Genomic DNA, 11021 nt, shown 5'->3' with positions numbered 1-11021 from the left:
TCCCGACCCACCCCCGGCCCTCCCCTGAGCTTTGTGGGTAATGGGAGGGCTGCCTGCTCTGGGCTAGTGGTCAGCATGGGCTCTCCATTGCCCACTCATTGCCCCATCACAGAGGGATCATTAAGGTGGGAAAACAGGCCAGGGGTGGGATGGGAAACTAAAGGAGTGGTGGCAAGGGCACCACTTAGTCACTGACTCCAGGCGCTGTTTATATAGTGGTGGTTGGCCAGCAGTTCACCAACTCCTGCATAGAATAAATACAGTATGAGGGGCTAGACACCAGGCAGGACATCTAAGTTCACTGTCTAACACATAGTGTGCTCGGCCTGCTAGGGAAAAGAGTTAAGAAGTTTTAGCTGGATCCCTATTGAATGAGTGACCCTGCTCCCCCATACCTATCTAGGCTAGGATTTACTTTGTGACAAAGGGAGGGTTAAGATGAAACATCTGTGTCACAGCAGGAGAAGCTGGGGTGGCAGCCAAGGGACCTCCCACAGAGGAGGAGATGCTTGTGTGGAAAGATGGACTCAGTGGGGGGAGGAAAATGAGGGTGATGGATATCTAGGGAGGGACAAACACACCCAGCCGTGGCCACCACAGCAGTGTCCTGCCAACCCCATAACTCCCACCACCACACACACCCTGACACCAAGCCTCTTTGCTCAGCCAAGCCACTTGTGCAACATTGCAGGTAGGACCTCACATGCCACCCACTGTCTGGCTTTCTCCCTGGTGTTCCATAGCCCCTGGCCCATCCTGAAGCAGCCCCCAGGCCTATCAGGGCAAGATGGGGCAGGCCGAAGGAAGAAGGAGGTGCAGAAGCCCGCCATGCAGCCAGCATGGCCGCCTGCCAGCCTGAGATGGATTCCTAAAGCCCCGGCTTCTCAGGAACCCCCAATTCCCTGGGCCTTGGTGCTGGGACCCCCGCCTGCTGGGGGCTGTGCTTCAAGAGAAGGAACAGAGAGGGCTTTTGAGTGTTTTTTTCAGGGGGCCTTGCTCCCCCTGGCCCCCACCCAGGGCATGTTATTACTATCAGAAATATCAGGCGTCTCAACTCCAATTAAAGTCAGGTTAAATGTCTCCACTGCAGAAATTCCACATGGGTCCAGATACAGAGGAGGGGCTCCCTCAGTCTGCCGACTCTCTCCTTCCCTCTTTCCCCAAGAGTGAAACTAAAGCACCAACTTAGAACATGTTTTCAGACCATTTACTCCAATACTCTCTGCTTCTACATGAGGACACTGAGGCATAGGAGAAGAATGGTCTTGCCTAAATTCATTCAGCAAGTTAATGGCAGAGTCAGGATGAAGGCCCAAGTGTCCTGATTGTCATTCTACAGTGTTTTTGTCACAGCACCCATCTGCAGCATTGGCCTTAAAATCGTCAAATTGCCTCCACAGATGGCCTACCATCTGTGGATGCTGGGACAAAAGCCAGAGGTGGCTTCTCTTAATGTACAGTGTACATAAATCATTTAATATTGCTTGATATAACCTGGGCACAATGGTGCACACTTGTAATCCCAGCTGCTTCAGAGGCTGAGGCAGGAAGATTGCAAGTTTGAGGCCAGTCTCAGCAACCTAATGAGCCACTGTCTCAAAAAATGCAATGGGCTGAGGATGTAGTTTGCTGGTAGAGTCCCCCTAGGTTCAATCCCTAGTACTGCATAAAAGTTGCCAGATAGAAGGGCCATGTAATCATGGGCTATTCTTCTCTGAGTCTCAGTTTCTTCATCTGTGAAATGAGAAATGCAAGAGATCATTGTTTCCATTTGCTCAGCATCCACTGCTTTTTTTTTTTTATAACAGCTGCCAAAATTTTCTCAGGAAATCACGTCTCCCTCACTGTGAGTCCATATGAGTCAGCTCCAAGAGCTGACAGATGAAGACTCAACTCTTGCCCACCATAGCATTTGATCATAGTAGGTAGAGATATTGATTTGTGTAGTCATGTGACCCTCGCTGGGCCAATACAAGCCCTCTCTGGAACTTCTTTCTCTTTTGGTACTGGGAATTGAGCTGAGGGGCACTGAAGTACTAAGCCGCATCCCCAGCCCTATTAAAAAAAAAAAAAAAAAAACATTTTATTTAGAGACAGGGTCTCACTGAGTTGCTTACGGACTTACTGAATTGCTGAGGCTGGCTTTAAATAAATTGCTGAGGCAATCCTTCTGCCTCAGTCTCCAGAACCACTGGGATTACAGGTTTGTACCACCTCACAGGGCCCCCCTCCTTGGAACTTTTGATAAAGGCATAAAAAAAAGAGTCATTGAAGACTCATCAGTAGAAGACCTAAGCCTAGAGTTTCAAGAGCTCTGTGAGAAGAACCAGCCTGCGAGAGAAGCAGGCATTCAGGAGATGAATAGACCCCATTTAAGCCCAGGATCCAGTGTGACCCTTGCACAGTCACACATTGCTTAATGCCCAGGCAGATTCCTGGAGCCACCCTATTCCCCGGAGCAGGGTCCATATACAACTCAATCAATCCAGCATCACAACAATTATATACAGTTTAACTAAAATAATCATCTCAATGATTCCCTGGCCTCATCTTTCAACCATTCTGTCTGGCAAAATGCCAGGTGTCATTCTGACTTGGCTGTGGCTCTTAACAAGATGATTTTTTTGTTGTGCAAGCATCATATAGTGTGCTTACCCACACTAAGATGACAACTCCCTCACTAGGAGATGTAATCTCATGGGACAAACCATTGTATATGCAGCCTGTCATTCACCAAAATGTTATGTGGCACATGATTTTACTTCTCATTTATGTTAACTAAGAAGATACCCTTTTGGCTTATATCAGTTTGAGTTGGAGTCCTGCCATTTTCAATTGAAAGAGGCCCCCCTGATATAACAGAGACTGGAGATATCCTATATCATGAATGGCAGAGTTGGATGGTACCTTAGGGTGACTGTCCTGTAGAGACTTAGGAAAAATGTGAGGAATAAATAAATGAGTGTCTGAGATAACCATGCTTTTCATGGTCTGGCACTAAACCTCAGACATTTGCCTGCTGAATGCTTCCAGCTGGCTTGCCTGTAGTAGACAGTGTATAAGCTTAGACCTTGCTTTGAACATTGTTTTTTGCATCTACCATCTATATCATCTAAGAAAACCTTATTTATTTCTTAGTGATAGACCCAACCTGATCTTTTCTTAAAATTTGGCATCTCTCCACAAAGCCATGAAAAGATAATTTTGGCTTTACTATAAATTACTGAAAATTCTGAACCTGCTTGGAATGCCTGCCTGTGCCTTAACTCACCCATGCCTGGCTCTCTGACCAGATAGCAGCCCTCTCTGAAACTTTAGTGACACCTCACAAATCTTGGCCTTCCCTGGCCAGACAATGACCCCCTCTGAGGCTCTAATGGTCCTCATAAATTCTGATGTTGGGGCCAGCAAAAAATGTAAACTACCATTAGTGTGATGCTTGTCAGAGTTCTGTAATCTGTAACCCCCCTTTGTGTAACTTTCTGGGCTATAAAGCTGGGCTGAAGGAAAGTTGGGGTGCTGTCTTGTTCCCGTTGTTTTAGGAGGGAGAGGCAGCCCAGCTGGTCGAAATAATAAGCTTGCTTTAATTTGATTTTAATTGGAGTCAGTGGTCTTTTCTTGCATCCTGGTCTAACATTTGTACTAGAGATTAAACCCAGGGGTGCTCTACCCCTGAGCCACATCTCTAACTGATTTATTTATTTTTGATTTTGAGACAGGGTCTCACTAGGTTGACAAGCTGACCTAAAATTTGTGTTTCTCCTGCCTCAGCCTCATTAGTAGCTGGGATTACAGGTGAGCACCCACACATTCATGGGAAACCTTCCTTTCTAAAGCCTCAGGTTTAACCCAAGAAGTATTACAAAAGCTAATGTCTAACTCAAGAGATGGGATAAGGCACCAGGATACACCTTTGAATATTAGGACAACAGACATTTACACATCATTTGCTAAGGGCAAAGGGATAGTCTGACATCCTTAGGGGCAGCTAGGGTAGGGCTAGGTAGAGACACCTTATAGAATTGTACAGATTCTGCACCAATCCAAGGGTACCATTGGCAAAGTGTATGTTGAGAAGTGAGTTCCCTTTAGCTGCATAGTCCTTAACCTCTGCAAACTTATATGGCTGATCTATGGCTGAAGCACATTGCAATTGATACTCTTGTCATTCTTCATCACTGAAGGCACATTCATCTTTAATCTTTTTACCTTTACAGAATTGGAATTGCAAGAATATTACCATGAAGCTATTGTTGGAAATCTGGTGTAATGAGTATTTTATGGTGGCCAAGGGACCTGGGTGTACCAAAATATTGCTCTAGACCAAAGCCAGCTCTTCCCCCAAGGTTCCCAAGGGACAGATATGCACATAGAACAACAGCAAAGAAAAGCAACGGTTCCCTTCACCCTTATCTGGACTTTGGACCTCACACCTCAATGTGAGCTCTTTCATACTCGCTAGGATAGTTTAGCCTAGCCATGAGCCTTGAGATATTTCTTCCCATCACAAGATTAAACACAATACTGGATACTGTCTCCCTCCTAGCATCTTTATGGAAGACAAAGACAAAAAAGAAAGTATATAGGTAGTGAAAATCTGTCCCTAATTCTGCATAGAGCTCTGGTCATATGGGCAAAATAAAAAAAGAAGCAATTCACACCCTTTTTATGACAGCTGATGCATAGTGACTTTACTTGCTAATTGAAGGTAGTTCCATCAATGTCCTGATACTTGACATCTCTTTCTGATGGGAACAGGGGAGCAAAGAAAGGGGTGATAAAAGGAAGTTTTCCAAACTCAACTCATAGGTAGTGAGCCCTGCATTAAGATGCAGGTATAATGGGAGTAATATGATGGGCTTACCAGATGAAATAGACTCCTTTTTCTTACCTCAAATCTGTACAAATGATAGATAGTAAAATATCATTTAAAATTCCATTTTAAATAATAGCCATTGTGGAATACACTTAGTGACCAATTAAAGAAAATAGAGAGGGTGAATGAAAGGCATTTTTAAGACATTCAAGCACTCAGAAATGTTATTAGTTACAGATTCTTTCTGACATAACTGATAGAAATATATCACACTAAGAAACAAAATGATTAATTCAAGCACAAGAAGAGGGATATTAGAATAATGGAAAAGAAATGAGGGCTGGGATTGTAGCTCAGTGGCAGAGCACTTGCCTAGCATATGTGAGGCACTGGGTTTGATCCTCAGCACCACATAAAATAAATAAATAAAACAAAGGCATTCTATCCATCTACAACTACAAAAGAAATTGGGGAAAAAATTTAAAAAGAAATGAGTGAAGTATAAGAGAATGTATCAACACAGGATGTGATGGGGTGGAAGCATAGGGCAAGGGGTGGACTGTAGTATAGTAAAGAGGGAGCAGAGGTAAAAAACCATATACCAAGCTTCTTGCTTTGTTTGGAGAGAGAATACATGCAGATTAATTTTAAAAGCTGGTAGAGAATGCATATGTGTAATGTATGGGCAAATTTTTGAAGCTTTAAATTAAAAGGTATACTTTTGAAATCATTACTGAAAATGAAATGGAAAGAAGAGAATTTTCTCCATTTAACAAAGACAGCAAAGGGGTTGGAAACAGTGAGAAAGAAGGCAAATTTAAAAAATGCAAAATGAGATGTCAGAAATTAGTCTAAGTGCATAAGCAATCATAGTAAATGTAAATGCTAAAATTACCCTGTTAAAAGATAAAGACTCTTAGGCTTTTGCCATTTATGAGACATACATAAAACAAAATAACACAAAAAGGTTGAAAATATACTCAGTGTTAACTAAAAAGAAGGAAATGTAGTAATACCCATGCCTGACAGAAGAAGATTTAAATAATAAATAAAGAATATTTAGTTCCTTATAGGAATAGTCCATGACAAAGATAAAACAGCAATGAACCTTTACAGCACGGTTTAACATAGATAACAGAAAATTATAATCATAGGGCAAAAATATTCTTTATTCAGAAATCAACACATCAGGTACTAACTTACTAATCTGCTAACTACATAAAGACATCAGTATTAAAGTGATCAAATTAGCAAAGTTGAACATTTGTATGTTTGTATGAACAGAAAAGTCATACACTTTTTAAATACATATTGAATACTCATGAAATTAATGATATGTTAAGTCAAAATAGAAAGCTCAATAAATTTGAAATAATAATATCACATATGGTCACATAGTAACCATTGGGTCAATAATATAATGGTTTAAAAATAAAATAATGCTTTGAAATCTATGCCCCCAGAAAAAAGAGGGGGAAAAGCACACTTGTAATATGGTGAAAGAAGAATTAACATGAATTGGTGTGAATATACTATGTATACAACCAGAGATATAAAAAATTCTGCTCTATATGTGTAATAAGAATTGTAATGCATTCCACTGTCATGCATAAATAAAAAAAGAAAGATTAAAATGGAAAGTATAAACCAATGAAAAATGAAAAGCAATCAAATCTCTATATAACAAAACTAGTAGGATGTAACAAAATAACCACTCAGAGAAAAATTCATGGCCTTAAGTGCACTTATACAAACATGAAAACCAGGCACAGTGATGTGTGCCTGTAACCCCATCTATTCAGAAGGCTGTCATAAATTCCCAGGCAACTTAGTGAGACCCTGTCTCCAACTAAAATAAAAATGGACATGGGATATAACACAGGGGTAGAGTACCCCTGAGTTCTAGATCCAGTGCCAAAAAAAATCAAACTTCAAGAGCTAGGAAAAAACTATAAACACAAAGGAAAATAAAAGAAAGGAGTTAATAAAGAAAAAACATAAACCAATAAAAGGAATAAAAATAAAATTAATCAATAAGTGAAAATGGTACTTTGAAATGACAATGAAATAAATGAATGTTCTTTCTGATAAAGGAAGAGAAGACATAATTAATAATAAGACTAATAGCCCTGGAGGAGATTTTTTCATTTGGCAAATAAATTTGAAAACTTAAATAAAATTATTTTCTAGAAAATCATAAAATACCAAAACTGGTAAAGAATTAGTATAAAACTGGTTAGCCCAGTAACCACAGAAGGAATTGGAAGCCTAATCAAATATCTACCCTTAAAATGGTGATATACAGCTTCTAAAATGGCCCACAATAGTTTTTACCTCTTCATATTCACATCTTTCCTCAATTTTATTGCCTTGAACGTGGACTGGATCCTGTGTCTTGCTTCGAGTGAGTTGAATGCAACAAAAGTAATTGTGGATCCATTCCAAAATTAGGTTACAAAAAGACTGACTTCCAGCTTGGTGGCATTCTGGTTTTCCCTTGTTGGCATTGATGAAGCACATTACTGTATATCATGAGCTGACTTATGTAATGGTCAAGATGACATGAACTTCAGAGAGTCCTCTGGATAATATCCAGTGAAAAATTGATGACCTCAATTCAAAAACTCACCAGGAACTGAATCATGCTAACAGCCACGTGAGTGAGCAAAGAGGTGGCTTTGCTCCCAGTTGTACCTCATGAGGACAGCAGCCACAGTCAACACCTTGATCACAGCCTATGAGAGACCCTGAGCCAGAAATAAGCCCTGAGCTGTGCCTGGTGGCTTGACTATAGAAACTGTGAGGTCAGAAATGTTTCTATTGTTGGGGCTGGGGTTGTGGCTCAGTAATGTGAAGCACTGGATTCCATTCTCAGCACCACATAAGTAAATAAATAAGTAAAATAAAGATATTGTGTCCCTCTACAAATAAAAAGTATTTTTAAAAATGTCTGTTGTTTTAATTCACTAAGTTTTAGGGTAATTTGTTATACAGCAATATGTAACTAATATAAATATAGGCAACAAGTTCAGATTTTCTTTGTCACATAAATAGTTCCTGAGCATACCAAAAGAGAAAATATCCAACTCACTTTAGAAAGTTTCATAACTCTGATGACAGAAAGCAACAGGTTACATAAAGAATATTACAATCTAATGACACTGATGTAAAAGGCATGAGTAAACATTTAACAGATGAAATCTACTGACATACTAAAGGAATCAAAACCAAATATATTTCACCTCCAAGAATGCAACGACTTAAAAAATTATTTCATACTTGTCATGTTCTGCTCTAAGTTCTAGATTAATCATATATGTTATATATGTAAAATATATATATATATATATATATATATATATATATATATATATATATATATATATAACTTGCACAACAACCTCATGAGATAGTTCTTATTGTTTAAAAACTGAGGAGAGTAGAGGTTACACAAGTCCACAGTTAAAAAAATGGATGAAGAACTGCGATTTGAACCCATTTCACTATGCTGATTTGCCATTAAGAAAATCTATCAATTAATTCACTATATTGCCTTTAAGAGATAATTACACCATCATTTTAATAGATGTTTTTTTAAAAAAATATGAGAAATTAAATACCCATTTCTCATTTAAATAGACTCTTAGAAAACTGTAAAATATCAGAGATTTACAGCAAACATCAAACTTAGTGGTTAATTATTAGAAGCCTTATTTACCAAACTCAAGAATAAGATGAGAGTACCCATCATCACCATGCTTCTTCTCCATTGTACTGAAGATTCTGATCAAGGGAATATAGTGAGAAATATGCTACTATTGTAAGTATTCAAAAATAAGATATAAATCATTATTATATGCAGATGGAATTAATGTCTACTCAAAGAATTCAAGAAAAGCCATTATCAAGAATAGGGAAAATTCAGCTCTACTGAAGAGACAAGATATCAGGATTAAAAATCAATGTGAAGTCCCCAAATATTTAGACCTCAAAAAACATACTTCTAAATAACACATATTGATCAAAGAAGTCTCAGAGAAATGTGAAAGTATTTTGAATTAAATAAAAAGGAAATGTAGAGGGAAATTTAGAGTATTGGATGTATACAGGAGAAAGGGCAAATGGTCTAAAATCTAGAGTCTAAAATTCCACCTTGGTGCATAGGAAAATATATAATTGAAGCCTAAAGAAAGCAGCAGAAAAGAAAAAAAAAACAGAATAGAAACCAATGAAATTAATAAAGGGAAAACCAAAGAGAAAAATCAGCCAATTCAGCAACTGGTTCTTTGAAATTAATGATTGGCAGGTAAAAAAGAAGAAAAAGAAGAAGAAAAAAGAAAACACAAATGATTCGTATTGGAAGTGAAAGAAGAATGATCACTACGGATCTCTTAGACATTATAATAAATATTATGACCAATTATATGCCTGTAAATTTGATAAACTAGATTAAATGGGCCAATGCCTTGAGAAACACAAACTATGAAATCCAAACAGATAATCTGAACAAATTGATATCTATTAAAGAAATGAAACCATTATAACCTTCCAAAATAGAAAGCACCACGCCCAGGTGGTTTCACTGGTTAATGCTCTCAAAACTTTAAATCCCTCTCTTTCTGGTACTGCGGCGTGAGGAACAATGAGCAGCAAAGTCTCTCGTGACAAGTCCTGCACGGGAACCAGCGCAAGCTCCGCAAGTTTCTGGAAACAGTGGAGCTGCAGATCAGCTTGAAGAACTATGATCCCCAGAAGGACAAGCGCTTCTCGGGCACCGTCAGGCTTAAGTCCACTCCACGCCCTAAGTTTTCTGTGTGCGTCCTGGGGGACCAGCAACACTGTGACGAGGCCAAGGCTGTGGATATCCCCCACATGGACATCGAGGCATTGAAGAAGCTCAACAGGAATAAGAAGTTGGTCAAGAAGCTAGCCAAGAAGTATGATGCCTTTTTGGCCTCAGAGTCCTTGATAATGCAGATTCCACGAATCCTGGGTCCAGGCCTAAATAAGGCTGGCAAATTCCCTTCCCTGCTGACACACAATGAAGACATGGTGGCCAAAGTTGATGAGGTGAAATCCACAATCAAGTTTCAGATGAAGAAGGTGCTATGTCTGGCTGTTGCTGTTGGTCATGTGAAGATGACAGATGATGAGCTTGTGTATAACATCCACCTGGCTGTCAACTTCCTGGTGTCATTGCTCAAGAAGAATTGGCAGAATGTCCGGGCTTTATACATCAAGAGCACCATGGGCAAGCCCCAGCACCTGTATTAAGGCACATCCTAATAAATCCTAGTGCTACCAAAAAAAAAAAAACAACTTTAAATCCTTAAGTAAGAGATGATACACATTTTCTCCAGTGTCTTCCAGAAAAAGAAATAGAAAGTACATGTCCTAGCTCATTTTGGGAGGCCAGCATTACAGTGTTTCCAAAAACAAAGACGTCACAAGAAAGGGACACTATGGACTGATATCTCTTATGCAAAAATTCTGTGTAAAATATTAACAAACTGAAGCCAATAATGTTTAAACGGAATTGTGCACCATGAGTGTTTGGGTTAGGATAGGAGGTGTAGACATAAAAGTTCATGATTAGATGAGGAGACCTGGAACCTGATCATTTCATTAATTAATTTAATAGATTAATAACTTGAAAGGACTACTGTACCAGGTTGGCAGGTAAGTGTAGGAAGGTAGACTGTGGTGGAGGAGGTAGGCCACTGGGGGCATGACTTTAGGTTTTATATTTTGTTCCTGGCCTTTCACACACACACTCTCTCTCTGCTTCATAGCTTCCATGAGCTGAGCAGCTTTCCTCTCCTGTGCCCTCCTGCCATGATGTTCTGCCCCATCTCAAGCCCAGAGCAGTGGAGTTGGCCCACCATGGACTGAGACTTCCGAAATCATGTGCTCAATATGAAATTTTTGCACTCCAAATTGTTCTTGTCATGTATTTTGGTCACAGCAATGAAAAGCTAATGCAGTGAGCAACTGGGATTTCTTCCAGGTACACAAGGCTAGTCCAAAATTTGAAAAGCAATGTAACCTACCACATCAACAAGTTAAAGAAAAATCACATGAGTACATCAATTGATGCAGAAAAAAAATGTTTGACAAAATGTAACACTCCTTCATGATAAAAACTGTCAGTAAACCTGGAAGAGCAGAGAACTTACTCAACATGATAAAGAAAATATACACCAAC

The 11021-nt window shown here is 39.4% G+C and overlaps 1 pseudogene; it reads left to right on the top strand.

The window, feature by feature from the left end:
• Positions 1-9458: 9458 nt before the first annotated feature.
• On the top strand, positions 9459-10123 carry LOC144252728 (large ribosomal subunit protein uL1 pseudogene; annotated as a pseudogene).
• Positions 10124-11021: the final 898 nt, after the last annotated feature.

Source organism: Urocitellus parryii, unplaced genomic scaffold (assembly GCF_045843805.1).
Source record: "Urocitellus parryii isolate mUroPar1 unplaced genomic scaffold, mUroPar1.hap1 Scaffold_53, whole genome shotgun sequence".
NCBI classification, from domain to species: Eukaryota; Metazoa; Chordata; class Mammalia; order Rodentia; family Sciuridae; genus Urocitellus; species Urocitellus parryii.
Note: the sequence above shows the minus strand (reverse complement) of the source record. Positions and strands in the feature narration are given on the sequence as shown.